Here is a 15957-nt window from a genome sequence, read left to right on the forward strand (position 1 = left end):
AATCTTTTCCATCAATATCCCTTCTGGACAACAAATATCTTAATCACACAATATTAGTGACTGGCTTGTGCCTTTATCTCTTAAAATTTTAATGTGCTTTTCCATTCTATTGTGTTCACGTGAGATACTTTTCATTTGCCACAAAATCCTTAAATACATCCGCCTGCTATCTACTTTTCACTCTATCCCGTACAAGTTCTACACACATTTTCATCCCTAGTGTCTGCTCTTAGCTTTCATGTGCAAATCCGACTGGCTTCTTTTTTTAAATTCATTCATGGGACATGGGTGTCACTGGCCGTCCAGCATTTATTGCCCATCCCTAGTTGCCCTTGGATTGATACAACTGAGAGGCTTGCTGGGCCATTTCAGAGGACAGTTAAGAATCAACTACATTGCTGTGACTCTGGAGTCACATGTATGCTGGACCAGGGAAGAGCAGCAGGTTTCCTTCCCTAAAGGACATTAAGGAACCAGATGGAATTTTCTGGCAATCGACAATGGTTTCATGTCATCAGTAGATTCTTAATTCCAGATTTTTTTTTTGTTGAATTCGAATTCCACCATCTACCGTGGTAGGATTCAAACCTGGGTTGCCAGAACATTAGCTGAGTTTCTGGATTAATAGTCTAGTATTAATACCACTAGGCCATCTCTTACTTTCCAATGTCTAATTTAATTTTTCCCTGTTTAAGATTTATAACTCCAAACCATAAATTACTTAATCCCCAGTGTACTGATTGCATGCGGCCCAGTTTCTCACCCCTCCAGCAAACTCAGTTTTATTCTGAAGTGAAGCCTCCTTGGAGTTTCTGACCACTCCCTTTCTTGCTGGACTGTCCTCTCACACCTTCCCAGTTTCCAGCTTTCTCTGATTTAAAAGTGGTTCTAAAAAAAAGCTTTAGTCGATGAAACAACTCATAGTTGTCCACAAGCCCCACGGCTTGTCTGGCAATTCTTACTCTGTCCCTCCGAGTTCTAATCATTGTAGACAACGAATCTTTAAATCCCTCCAACAGAACTTTCTTTCTAAGGGCTTCTTTTTAATCCTCAGACCCACCTTTCAAGATGACTTAGTCTGGGCAGACTGGCATTGAATTTCAAAAAGTTAAACAGTTTTCTTACAGTTCAAAACTGTTGTCTGTAAGTCTCCAGGAGCAGTGTGTAAACGCTCCATCTGGTTTTCTTCACTGTCTCATAGTCCCCAGACCTTTCCTCAAACAAACACGCATAGACTTCACTATTGTGACCTACAAGTTTAGTCAAAGAGCAGAGTCCAAATGTCTTTTGGCCATTTCATATTTTTCATTATTTTCTCAAAAGCATGAAAAAAATGTCTTAGCATTCCTTTCGTCAGATTTTGGGAGAGCTTCTACATATCTGAACATCTCCCCACCAGTTTCCTGTTGAGAACCACCTTTCACCATTGTGTGCTCTGCCCTTTCTGCTGCCTATTTGCAACTTTGGGGGTCTCTCTCTCTCTCTCTCTTTCTCCTTGCAGCTTGTTCCATTTCCCTTTTTAAACTCCCTCTCTCTCTTTCCTCTTGTTCCGTTTGGAAAGCTCTCCCCTTTTCTTTTTCTTGCATCTCTTAAGTTCTTAATTTCTTTGTCTTTTTGTAACTGAAGCTTAGCTCATTCAATTTCCTTGCTTCTCAAAATATTGGGTCTGGCTAACTCCTCTGATCCATTTAAATGTGTTGTTATGCTTTCAATATCTCCGCCTTCTTAGCCCCTCTAGATAAGAGTACTTCCAGTTATCTGCCAATTCCATCAATTTGGTTTCAGGCATATTTTACAAACTTGCTAAGGCTATATTGTCTACTTTTCAGTTAAGATCGAGCTAGATCAAGAGCCATTTTTGCAACCGCCTTATTTTAAGTAACACAATGAAGTCCTTTGGTTCCACCTGTTCCTCATTCTCATTACGTTTAAAGAGTCAAAAATCTCCTACACCCAAGGAATTAAGTTTTATGACATCTCGGTCCAGAGTCCCCAATTTTCTGTCATTAACTACGTGATGTTACTTGTGAGGGTTGTTCCTACTTGAAATCCAAAAATGTTTTATTAATATATTAATGGAAAAAGATTAATTAAGGAAAAAGTGGGACCTATCAGAGGTGAAGAAGGGCACTTGTGTGTAGGTGCAGAGGCAGTGGGAAGGGCTTAAATGAATATTTTGCCGCTGTGTTTACAAAGGGAAGGGATGATGCAGTTTTAATAGTCCAGGAGGAACACTGTGAGATGTTGGATGGGATAATCATAAAGAGAGAGGAAGTATTCAAAGGGTTGGAACCCTTGAAAGTTGATAAGTCGCCAGGGCCAGATGGACGGTTCCAATGTTGCTGAAGAAGGTTAGGAAGGAGACAGCAGATGCTCTGAAGATGATTGTTCCAATCCTCAGTAGATACAGGGGAGGTACCGGAGGACTGGAGAAATGCAAACATAGTTCCATTGTTTAAAAATGAATCGAAGGAAATACCAAACAATGAAAGGACAGTTAGTCTTACATTGGTGGTGGGCAAGATAGTAGAATCAATTCTGAGAGATAGGATTAACTGTCACGTAGAAAGGCATGGACTGTCAGCGTGATCAACATGGATTTGTTAAAGGAAGGTTTTGCCTCACAAATTTGACTGAATTCTTTGAGGAAGTGACAAGAAGGGTTGATGAAGGTAGTGCACTGGATGTTGTATACATGGATTTTAGCAAGGCGTTTGACAAGATCCCACATGGCAGATTGGTCAAAAAGGTAAAAACCCATAGAATTCAGGTTATGAATCAAACTAGATAAAAAGTTGGCTTGGTAACAGGAAACAAAGGGTAATGGTCGATGGATGTCCTTGTGAATGGAAAGTTGTTTCGAGTGGTGTTCCACAGGGCTTGTGTTGGGATCCTTACTGTTTGTGTTATATATCAATGATTTGGACGTGAACATAAGGGGCACGATTAGGAATTTTGCAGGTGACACAAAGAGCGTTAAGTAATGTAGAGGATAGCTATAATCTCCAAAACAATATAGATGGGTTGGTGGTGTGGGTGGTAAAGTGGATTTTAAAATAGGGAAGTATAAGGTAAGGCATTTAGGGAGGTGAAACAGTTATAGGGAATACATACCAAATGGGAATATACTAAGAGAGGTAGATGAAGTAAGAGATCTTGTCATACAAGTGCACAGGTTTCTACAGGCAGCAGTTCATAGAATCATAGAATCCCTGCAAGGCAGAGGTGGTCATTCAGCCCATCGAGCCTGTACCAACTCTCTGATAGAGTATCTTACCTGTTGAGGGCCAGATCAGAAACTCCAAGGTATTTTATGAAGTTAGCCTAGACTCTAACTTTTACATTTGATTTTGGAATTAGTGTGAGCATAAGTTGTTTCACTCAAGGTATGATTCAAGTGACCCACTAGGAAGCTTTTATCAAATCAAACTTTATTTAAGAACACAGTTAGAATATAACAAAAAAAAGCATAACTTTTATCATTTACAAGACTTAAACATGACAAAATAGATTACTGAACAGCTAGCTATCTCTATTGTTCCAATTCAGCAGTGTCCCCCATAAAAATAAGTCCCTTCTGTAGAACCAGTTCACACAGAAACCAAAGATGCTTAGGTATTGCTAGATTTCCAGCTTTTTAACACTTCTGGGTAGAGATCCAGACAGCGAGTTTCAGGGAAGGATATATCCTCAAAACAGCAAAACCTCAGAGAAGTAAACCTAGCCTCCGGCAGCTCCCAGTTTCTAGACTTCAGAGGTGAAAAGAGAGACACTGCTCTTTCACAATTCAGAAGCAGCATCTAAGGTTGAATACTCTGTGTGAGCCTGTCACATTTTTAAAAGTTTATTAGTGTCACATGTAGGCTTACGTTAACACTGCAATGAAGTTACTGTGAAAATCCCCTAGTCGCCACACTCCAGCACCTGTTTGGGTACACTGAGGGAGAATTTAGCATGGCTAATGCACCTAACCAGCATGTCTATCGGACTGTGTGAGGAAACCCGAGCACCCGAAAGAAACCAACACAGACACGGGGAGAACGTGCAGACTCCACACAGACGGTGACCCTAGTTGGGAATTAACACTGTGCCATCGGGCCACGACTGGAGTATTGTGTGCAGTTCTGGTCACCATTTTACAGGAAGGATGTAATTGACCTGGAGAGAATGCAGAGGAGGTTTACAAAGTGCCTTCTAGTTTTGTTAGTACTCTGCAATATATATACACTTTATAAAAGCTGAACATCTAAATATAACAGTAGTATAGTCCATTGTCTTCCACCATCGGATATTCCTTTTCCTTTCTTTTTTTGACATGCTGCTGTTGTTCAGCTGCTTCCTTGTTCCTTTCTAAAATCCTCCTTCAGTCTTTAATCCTGCTTTGATTCTAAATTGGAGCTCAGTCTCATCGTTACGATTATAAATTAGCTCTTGTAATGTCCTCAGAGAGTTAGGCCAGATTAGGAGGATAAAACTTCACATGTTTGTAGTCAGGGCTATTCAGAAAGGTAACTTTATATCTGGCTCCTGTCTTGTCAGTTGGCCTTGGCTCCTCTGTCCATCCAAATCCTTTGTTTTCTCTGGATGTTCACCATCACTTTCTGCACACTCTTTGGCAAAGGCACACAGCAGATTGACGTCCTTGGTGTCAGAACATCCCCTGGGAGGCCTGTGAGGATGCATTTTTAAACTTCCCCTCTGATTCCTGCCAGCTGCCATTTTCTTCAGGTCAGGAAACATGGCTGATTAGCCAAATGTTTACTTAGTATGACATCTGATTTATTATTTAAATGCCGGCTGTGACTTCAAAGTTTCCTTGTAATATCTGTTTTTGTGGAGGCAGGTGGGTTCCTGAAGCATTTGGGAACTATGCCAGCCAAGTCAGATCTTGACCCTTGAGGGAGAATGGAGAATCATTTAGCACCCAAGTTTAAAAGCTCCTGTCAACTTCAACTGTCATAATATAATGGTGTTTGAAGTATGATTCAATGCAGGGACTGATCATAGGGCTCTGCCCACAAACAGTGAGAGACCATTAAATTGACCAGAACTGGGGTTTGGATGCATTTAGGTCCTTTATCCAGTAGATAAAGTCCTTCTCTGCACTGTACAGTATGGAAAATCAAACCTGTGGTTTGATTTTCACATTGATTTAATGTCCTTACCTCTACTGTGTCTTCTAGTATGCATTAGGTACAGAAGCAGTGAGTCAACACTGACAACTCCCTCCAGTGCTGAATGCATTAGTTAGCCTTGGGGCTCAGCCTCACACTTATAATGGAGCTGCCTGGCCCATTACAAGCTCTTCAGCTTGCTTCTGTTGATAAAGTTGTCAGCCTCATAACGAATATCTGGGTAAGCTCCAAGACTGACTAATGTATTCAGCTCTGTGGATCAGATCTGTTATTCAGATTGCATTAAGTTTAACCTTTTGATGTGCTTTTTTAATGCTTGTTTGTTTATTTGGACAAGATTAATAGGTATTAAGCGGATTAAATGTTTCTTCAATGAGACTTTCACTTCTGATAGTTTTACGAGAATATAAAACGGGTATTTTTTTCAAAGGCATTTTGAATGGCTGATCTTTTATTTCACAAACATTTAAAAGACTGTCAGTACTAACATATAGCTCACTGGTTGTGTACTTAGTCCATACTGGATGAGTGGGCATGGAGTGATCTTGTGAGACATGAGGGGGGAAGCAGGGAATATGGGGGTGGGTAAGGGCTGAGGACTAGAGGACATAACAACCATCAATAGAACTGGGCCCATGTCCCACCAATGGAGGCAGGCTTTCAGAGTCGTGGAGTCATAGAGGTTTACAGCATGGAAACAGGCCCTTCGGCTCAACATGTCCAAGCCGCCCAGTTTTTACCATTAAGCTAGCCCCAATTGCCTGCGTTTGGCCCATATCCCTCTATACCAGTCTTACCCATGTAACTGCCTTAATGCTTTTTAAAAGACAAAATTGCAGCTGCCTCTACTACTGCCTCTGGTAACTCGTTCCAGACACTCATCACCTTCGATGTGAAAGAATTGTCCTTCTGGACCCTTTTGTATCTCTCCCCTCTCACCTTAAATTTGGATGAATTAGGTGATCTTATTGACACATGAAAGATCCTGAGGAGACTTGATAGGGTGGATACGTGAAGGATACCTGTCTCAAGGGGTACACTAGAACTAGGGGATGCAATTTAAATTAAGAGATCTCTCTTTTAAGACAAAGATAAAGAGAACTTTATCCCTCAAAGGGTGGTTGGTGCGTGGAATTCGCTTCCCTAAGGCAGCAGTGGAGCTTGGCTTCTCTTCCTAAGGCAGCAGTGGAGCTTGGCTTCTCTCCCTCGGGTGGCGCTGGAGGTTGGCTTCTCCCCCTCGGGCGGTGCTGGGGGTTGACTTCCCGCCGTCGGGCGGCGCTGGGGGTTGACTTCCTGCCCTCGGGTGGCGCTGGGGGTTGGCTTCTCCCCCTCGGGCGGTGCTGGGGGTTGACTTCCTGCCCTTGGGCGGCGCTGGGGGTTGACCTCCTGCCCTCGGGCTGCGCTGGGGGTTGACTTCCTGCCCTCGGGCGGCGCTGGGGGTTGACTTCCCGCCCTCGGGCGGTGCTGGGGGTTGACTTCCCGCCCTCGGGTGGCGCTGGGGGTTGGCTTCTCCCCCTCGGGCGGTGCTGGGGGTTGACTTCCTGCCCTTGGGCGGCGCTGGGGGTTGGCTTCTCCCCCTCGGGCGGTGCTGGGGGTTGACTTCCTGCCCTTGGGCGGCGCTGGGGGTTGGCTTCTCCCCCTCGGGCGGCGCTGGGGGTTGACTTCCCGCCTTCGGGCGGCGCTGGGGGTTGGCTTCTCCCCCTCGGGCGGTGCTGGGGGTTGACTTCCTGCCCTTGGGCGGCGCTGGGGGTTGACCTCCTGCCCTCGGGCTGCGCTGGGGGTTGACTTCCCGCCCTCGGGCGGCGCTGGAGGTTGGCTTCTCTCCCTCGGGCGGCGCTGGGGGTTGACTTCCTGCCCTTGGGCGGCGCTGGGGGTTGGCTTCTCCCCCTCGGGCAGTGCTGGGGGTTGACTTCCTGCCCTTGGGCGGCGGTGGGGGTTGACCTCCTGCCCTCGGGCTGCGCTGGGGGTTGACTTCCCGCCCTCGGGCGGCGCTGGGGGTTGGCTTCTCCCCCTCGGGCGGCGCTGGGGGTTGACTTCCTGCCCTCGGGTGGCGCTGGGGGTTGGCTTCTCCCCCTCGGGCGGTGCTGGGGGTTGACTTCCTGCCCTCGGGTGGCGCTGGGGGTTGGCTTCTCCCCCTCGGGCGGTGCTGGGGGTTGACTTCCTGCCCTTGGGCGGCGCTGGGGGTTGGCTTCTCCCCCTCGGGCGGTGCTGGGGGTTGACTTCCTGCCCTCGGTCGGCGCTGGGGGTTGAAGTTTCTAACTTCAGGAAGTGGCCCAACGCACAGTTCCTGAACTGAGTGCGAAAATCTGGCCCCTCATGGGGGTTGGCTTCTCATTTCCTTACTGAATTATAGAATAGCACAGCATAGAAGGAGACTATTTGGCCCATTGAGTCTGTGCTGGCTCTTCTAAAGAGCAATCCGGTTAGTCCCACTGTTCTGCCCTTGCCTCATATCCCTGCAGGTTTTTCTCCTTCCAAGTATTTATTCACTTTTGTTTTGAAGGTATGTATTGTATCAGTATCCACCAACTGGCAGGTAATTCATTTTAAAGCCTGCAGAAAAGGTGTCTCCCTATGTCACCTCTAATAATTTTACTTCAATCCGTACTCTCTTGTTATCTGCCCTTCAGCCATTACAGTTACTCTTTATTTACTCTTCAAAACCCTGTGTGATTTTGAACAGCTCTATTAAATGTCCTTTCAGACTTCTCTGCTCTAAGGAGAACAAGCCCAGCTTCTTCAGTCTGTCTAGATTCTCTGTAATTCCTCACCCTTGGAATCATTATAATAATACTGAACTTGCCTTGTATGGCAAGAACGTCATCAAGTAGCAATGCTCCAGTGTTGATCAGGTAGCATTATATCTATGATGTAAACGTTTGAACATATTTACTCCACTACAGAGGTGTCCTCTGCCAAAACCTCCCCCAAAATCCTGTAAATTTGAAGCAAGGATGAATAAGCAAATGTGTCCTTTATATTTTTGTGAAAGATGAAAATCAATGATACCGTCTCAGATAAATGTTATCACTAACTGACAGTGTAGTTGCTCTTATTCTAATTGTACCAAACAAGAATGATTGGATACTATCGTACAACACTGCCACTCTAGGCCTAAAATGATAAATTATCTGCTTTCTGAAAGCGATGCTTAGTGACAATGCACTCTCCCATTATCCCAGGAATTCTTAAATATACTGTTTTGTTGGTCTACATAAGCCAAATTAATCAAATATAGTAAAACATGAATCAGCAGGACCCACTTCAAAGCCAGGTTTTAATTAATTAAATATGAGGTATGTTTTTTTTTCTTATTCTTTCTCGAAATAGCTTGGGCCTGAGCTTTGATTCAGGCACCAGATCCTGTTCAACCTGAAAGTCAGGTTTTCTTGCTCATTTGCTCTCACTGAATTGAAAAGTGATCGGTTATCAGCAGGTCACTGAAGAGTTGGGCTTGTCAGATTCACAATGCCTGCCTTATATGGCAAGAAGTCATTGATTGAAATATGATCTGAAGGGCTTTAGCAAACTGTGAGAGCAATGCATAAACATTGGTTCATCAGCTCATTAATGTTAAGGAAGGTACTTTGCATTTTGGAAGTGTAATTGTATTCTAACTGACTTCAAACGTTAACTGAGAACCAACAGCATAGCTAATCCATCACCTGATCTCCCAGCTCACAATTTTCCTATCCACAGTGACTCACAACTCTTCCATGCACTGCCTACTAAATTGATACTGTTCCAGTAACTAAACATCACCGTACCATCAGCATGTTATTGAACTGAAAGGTGGGTTATTGAACCCAAATTAAGCTGATCAGATTAACCTACTCTCACTTGCTGTAATCATAGATGACATTGGTGGATTTGTAAAGAATGGTTCTCTGACAATGGTTTAGCTCAATCTATTTATATAAGTTAACATATATATGAATTGCAAAGCACTTTATCATTAAAAAAACTGTCAAAGGGATTGAAATATATATACACTTGCTTTTAAGGGAGCTCCGAAATAGAAACTCAATAGACTTACGCGAGATGGCACAGTGGTTAGCACTGCTGCCTCACAGCGCCAGGGACCTGGGTTTGATTCCTAGCTTACGTTACTGTCGATGTGGAGTTTGCACGTTCTCCCCGTGTCTGCGTGGGTTTCCTCCTGGTGCTCCGGTTTCCTCCCACAGTCCGAAAAACATGTTGATTAGGTACATTGGCCATACTAAATTCTCCCTCAGGCACTAGAGTGTGGCAACTAGGGGATTTTCACAGTAATTTCATTGCAGTGTTAATGTAAGCCTACTTGTGATTAATAAAATAAACTTTCAGAAAACTTTGAACTTTTACTTTCAAAGAACAAAGAAAATTACAGCACAGGAACAGGCCCTTTGGCCCTCCAAGCCTGCACTGACCGTGCTGCCTGACTTAACTAAAACCCCCTACGCTTCCGGGGACCATATCCCTCTGTTCCCATCCTATTCATGTATTTGTCAAGACGCCCCTTAAAGGTCACTACCGTATCCACTTCCACAACCTCCCCCGGCAACGAGTTCCAGGCACCCACCACCCTCTGTGTAAAAAAAATCTGCCTCGTACATCTCCTTTAAACCTTGCCCCTCGCACCTTAAACCTGTGCCCCTTAGTAATTGACTCTTCCACCCTGGGAAAAAGCTTCTGACTATCCACTCTGTCCATGCCCCTCATAATCTTGTAGACTTCTATCAGGTCGCTCCTCAACCACCGTCGTTCCAGTGAGAACAAACCAAGTTTCTCCAACCTCTCCCCGTAGCTAATGCCCTCCATACTAGGCAACATCCTTTTCTGTACCCTCTCCAAAGGCTCAACATCCTCCTGGTAGTGTGGCGACCAGAATTGAGCACTATACTCCAAGTGCGGCCTAACTAAGGTCCTATAAAGCTGCAACATGGCTTGCCAATTTTTAAACTCAATGTCCCGGCCAATGAAGGCAAGCATGCCATATGCCTTCTTGACTACCTTCTCCACCTGCATTGCCACTTTCAGTTACCTGTGTACCTGTAAACCCAGATCCCTTTGCCTATCAATATTCTTCAGGGTTCTGCCATTTACTGTATATTTTCTATCTGTATTAGACCTTCCAAAATGCATTACCTCTCATTTGTCCGGATTAAACTCCATCTGCCATCTCTCCGCCCAAGCCTCCAACTGATCTATATCCTGCTGTATCCTCTGATGGTCCTCATTGCTATCCCCAAATCCACCAACCTTTCTTCACGAAACCATTAAATGTCCAAAAGACGTTCTGATTAGGCGCATTGGCCATGCTGAATTCTCCCTCTGTGTACCCGAAAAGGCGCTGGAGTGTGGCGACTAGGGGACTTTCACAGTGACTTCATTGCAGAGTTAATGTAGGCCTACTTGTGACACTAATAAATAAACTTTAAACTTACTGGATTGTAAAATGAAGTTTTAGTTTCCCATTTAGAAGGTATATTTTGGCTCATTAGGTGAGAGCTACAACTTCTTTGCTGCTAAACAGCTACATCAATTGAGTGGCACGGTGGCACAATGGTTAGCACTGCTGCCTCACAGCGCCAGGGACCCAGGTTCAATTTCGGCCTAGGGGCACTGTCTTTGTGGCGTATGTACATTCTCCCCGTGGCTGCATAGATTTCCTCCGGGTGCTCCGGTTTCCTCCCACACTCGAAAGATGTGCGGGTTAGATGGATTGGCCATGCTAATTTGACCCTTGTGACAGGGGATTAACAGGGTAAATATGTGGTGTTACGAGAATAGGGCCTGGGTGGGATTGTGGTCGGTGCAGACTCGATGGGCCGAATGAATCTTAGAAAGAATCTTAGGATCTTAGAAACCCTACAGCACAGAAAGAGGCCATTCGGCCCATTGAGTCTGCACCGACCACAATCCCACCCAGGCCCGACCCCCATATCTCGACATATTTACCCACTAATCCCTCTAACCTACGCATCCCAGGACACTAAAGGGCAATTTTAGCATGGTCAATCAACCTAACCCGCACATCTTTGGACTGTGGGAGGAAACCGGAGCACCCGGAGGAAACCCACGCAGACAGGAGGATAATGTGCAAACTCCACACAGACAGTGACCCAAGCCGGGAATCAAACCCAGGTCCCTGGAGCTGTGAAGCAGCAGTGCTAACCACTGTGCTACCGTGCTGCCCTTCTGTACTGTAGGGCCTCCTTCTGTACTGTAGGGATTCTATGACTCTGAGGTTATAAAAGGGCAACATTCCACTTCATTCTACTTTTTTGACTGCCTGCACAAATTGGATTTTAATGCTAATTGGATATCCAGATTTGAGTGGTGAACATATTGGTCATTTGCTACATAAAGCAAATTTTCTAGAACCAGTTGATTCTTTCTTCGTGTACCAGGAATCTTGAATGGTTTGTTCTTACTTTGGAGTTGCGTTTCTAATAATAACATCTCCATTTGCTGCTTGGAGCAGTGTTAATGCGATCATGGAACCATTGTAAACACTTTTCATGATTGAGGTTAGTTAATCCTCATTCTGTCTTTAAATATTTTGATTTGTTTATTAGCCAGAACAAAGAGAAGTACTTGCATTTATATCGTGTTTTTCATGATCTAAGGACATCCCAAAACATTTCATAGTTTGGAATTGCAGTCACTGTCAGAATGTTGGTAAAATAACTTGGAGACTTACTCTGAAAGAGTTAGAAGAAATAAAAGAATTTGGAACTTCAGAGTAACTAGTCTAAAGACCCAGACCGAGCCCTGCACGGAACACCTCCACACCTGACTAAGCACCCTCACCCCCTTGGTATTCCCCACAATACCCCTCCCACCCGCATGAGATTCTCCCCCCCATCCCACTCAACCCCGTCATTTGACCCCTCACCCCATGTCTGAGTCCCCCCACTAATGTCCGATTATTTTCCCCCAGCTATGAGTTTCTGAAAAAGCATTGAAGTAGGTTAGTCCCCAGGGCCTGATGGGATCTACCTCAGAATACTGAGGGAGGCAAGGGCGGAAATTGCTGGGGCCTTGACAGAAATCTTTGTATCCTCATTAGCTACAAGTGAAGTTCCAGAGGACTGGAAGATAGCCAACGTTGTTCCATTGTTTAAGAAGGGCAGCAGGGATAATCCAGGAAACTATAGGCCGGTGAGCCTTGCGTCAGTGGTCGGGAAATTATTGGAAAAGATTCTTAGGGATTTACTCACATTTGGAAACAAATGGACTTATTACTGATGGACAGTATGGTTTTGTGAAGGGGAGATCGTGTCTCACTAATTTGATTGAGCTTTTCGAGGAAGAGGCGAAGATGATAGATGAAGGAAAGGCAGTTGATGTTGTGTACATGGACTTCAGTAAAGCTTTTGACAGGGTAACTCATAGTTGACTGGTACGAAAGGTGAAGTCACGGGATCAGAGGAGAGTTGGCAAGATGGGCACAGAACTGGCTTGGCCATAGAAGATAAAGGGTAGCAATAGAGGGGTGCTGGGTGTTCCACAGGGATCGGTTCTGGGACCTATGTTATATATAAATGATTTGGAGGAAAATGTAGTTGGTCTGATTAGGAGGTTCGCAGATGACACAAATTGGTGGAGTTGCGGATAGTGAAGAGGATTGTCAGAGGATACAGCAAGATATAGACCGGTTGGAGACTTGGGCGGAGAAATGGCAGATGGAGTTTAATCTGGACAAGTGTAAGATAATACATTTTGGAAGGTCCAATGCATGTTGGAATTATACAGTAAATGGTAGAACCCTTAGGAGTATTGACAGGCAGAGAGATCTGGGCGTACATAGAACCATAGAAAATTACAGCTCAGAAACAGGCCTTTTGGTCCTTCTTGTCTGTGCAGAACCATTTTTTGCCTGGTTCCACTGACCTGCACTTGGACCATATCCCTCCACACCCCTCTCATCCATGAACCCGTCCAAGTTTTTCTTACAATGTCTGTACCTTTAAGACCTGGCTGGCTGTAGAGATTTGCATTCTAATTAGTATTCTGTAACTTGATTTCTGTGTCTGTGCACTGTTGGAGAACAGATATCCACTCCATCTGACGAAGGAGCTGTGCTCCGAAAGCTTATGGTATTTGCTACCAAATCAACCTGTTGGACTTTAACCTGGTGTTGTGAGACTTCTTACTGTGCTTACCCCAGTCCAACGCCGGCATCTCCACATCTTAAATTCCAATTGCCATTTTGCAGCCCATTTTTCTAGTTGGTCCAAATCCCTCGGCAAGCTTTGAAAACCTTCTTCACTGTCCACTACACCTCCAATCTTTGTATCATCAGCAAACTTGCTGATCCAATTTACCACATTATCATCCAGATCATTGATATAGATGACAAACAACAATGGACCCAACACCGATCCCTGCGGCACACCACTAGTCACAGGCCTCCACTCAGAGAAGCAATCCTCCACAACCACTCTCTGGCTTCTTCCTTTGAAAGAAGTTTAACAACACCAGGTTAAAGTCCAACAGGTTTATTTGGTAGCAAAAGCCACACAAGCTTTCGGAGCTCCAAGCCCCTTCTTCAGGTGAGTGGGAATTCTGTTCACAAACAGGGCATATAAAGACACAGACTCAATTTTCATGAATAATGGGCGGCACGGTAGCACAGTGGTTAGCACTGCTGCTTCACAGCTCCAGGGTCCCGGGTTCGATTCCCGGCTCAGGTCACTGTCTGTGTGGAGTTTGCACATTCTCCTCGTGTCTGCGTGGGTTTCCTCCCACAGTCCAAAGATGTGCGGGTTAGGTTGATTGGCCAGGTTAAAAATTGCCCATTAGAGTCCTGGGATGTGTAGGTTAGAGGGATTAGCGGGTAAATATGTGGGGGTAGGGCCTAGGTGGGATTGTGGTCGGTGCAGACTCGATGGGCCGAATGGCCTCCTTCTGCACTGTAGGGTTTCTATGATTCTATGATTTCTATGGCTGGAATGCGAATACTTACAGCTAATCAAGTCTTTAAGATACAAACAACGTGAGTGGAGAGAGCATCAAGACAGGCTAAAAAGATGTGTATTGTCTCCAGACAAGACAGCCAGTGAAACTCTGCAGGTCCAGGTCAATTTTCTTCCATTGAGCCAGTGTCTAATCCAATTTACTACCTCCCCATGTATACCTAGCGACTGAACCTTCCTAACTAACCTCCCATGAGGGACCTTGTCAAAGGCCTTGCTGAAATCCAGGTAGACAACATCCACCGCCTTCCCTTCATCCACTTTCCTGGTAACCTCCTCGAAAAACTCTAATAGATTGGTCAAACGTGACCTACCACGCACAAAGCCATGTTGACTCTCCCTAATAAGTCCCTGTCTATCGAAATATTTGTAGATCCTATCCCTTATCACACCTTCCAATAACTTGCCCACCGCCGACGTCAAACTTACTGGCCTATAATTTCCTGGATTCTTTTGGAACCTTTTTTAAACAACGGAACAACATGAGCCACCCACCAATCATCCAGCACCTGCCCCGTGAATACTGACATTTTAAATATGTCTGTCAGGGCCCCTGCAAGTTCAACACTAGCTTCCCTCAAGGTCCGTGGGAATACCCTGTCCCGTCCTGGTGATTTATCCACTCTGATTTGCCTCAAGACAGCGAGCACCTCCTCCCCTTTAATCTGTAACGGTTCCATGACCTCCCTACCTGTTTGCCCTGTTTCCGTAGACTCCGTGCCCATTTCCTCAGTAAATACGGATGCAAAAAAACCATTTAGTATCTCCTCCATCTCTTTTGGTTCCATACACAGTCTACCACTCTGGTCTTCAAGAGGACCAATTTTATCCCTCACTATCCTTTTGCTCCTAACATACCTATAGAAGCTCTTTGGATTTTCCTTCACTCTGTCTGCCAAAGCAACCTCATGTCTTCTTTTAGCCTCCTGATTTCCCTCTTAAGTAGCTTCTTGCACTTTTTATACTCCTCGAGCATCTGATCTGCTCCTTGCTGCCTGTACATTTCATACAACTCTCTCTTCCTCTTAATCAGTGTTACAATCTCCCTCGAGAACCAAGGTTCCTTATTCCTATTTACTTTACCTTTGATCCTGACAGGAACATACAAACTCTGCACTCTCAATATTTCTCCTTTGAAGGCCTCCCACTTTCCATTTACTTCCTTACCAGAGAACAGCCTGTGCCAATCCACACTAAGAAGTCTCACAATACCAGGTTAAAGTCCAACAGGTTTATTTGGTAGCAAATACCATAAGCTTTCGGAGCGCTGCCCCTTCGTCACAAATCCCTTCTTGTTTCATCAAATTTGGCCTTTTTCCAGTTCAGAACTTCAACCCGAGGACCAGATCTATCCTTATCCATGATCAGGTTGAAACTAATGGCATTATGATCACTGGATCCAAAGTGTTCCCTCACACTCATATCCATCACCTGCCCTAACTCATTTCCCAATAGGAGATCCAATATCGCATCCTCTCTAGTTGGCACCTCCTATATACTGATGTAGAAAATTTTCCTGAACACATTTTACAAACTCTACCCCGTCTAAACCTTTAACAGTATGCGAGTCCCAATCTATATGTGGAAAATTAAAATTCCCTACTATCACAACTTTGTGTTTCTTGCCGTTGTCAGCTATCTCTCTGCTGATTTGCTCCTCCAATTCTCGCTGACGATTGAGTGGTCTATAATACAACCCCATTAATGTGGTCATACCTTTCCTGTTTCTCAGCTCCACCCATAGGGCCTCTGTAGACAAGCTCCCTAAGCTATCCTGCCTTAGTACCGCTGTAATATTTTCCCTGACCAACAATGCCACCCCCCCCACCTTTTATCCCTCTGTCTCTATCACGCCTGAA

General features: G+C 44.8%; 1 protein-coding gene across 1 annotated transcript in view; it reads left to right on the plus strand.

Annotated features, from left to right (window-relative positions):
- Positions 1–15957, plus strand: part of LOC144504829 (synaptojanin-2-like) — a 249212-nt gene that overhangs the window by 52604 nt on the left and 180651 nt on the right. The gene's annotated exons all lie outside the window — the stretch shown is intronic.

Source organism: Mustelus asterias, chromosome 15 (genome assembly GCF_964213995.1).
Source record: "Mustelus asterias chromosome 15, sMusAst1.hap1.1, whole genome shotgun sequence".
Taxonomy (NCBI): domain Eukaryota; kingdom Metazoa; phylum Chordata; class Chondrichthyes; order Carcharhiniformes; family Triakidae; genus Mustelus; species Mustelus asterias.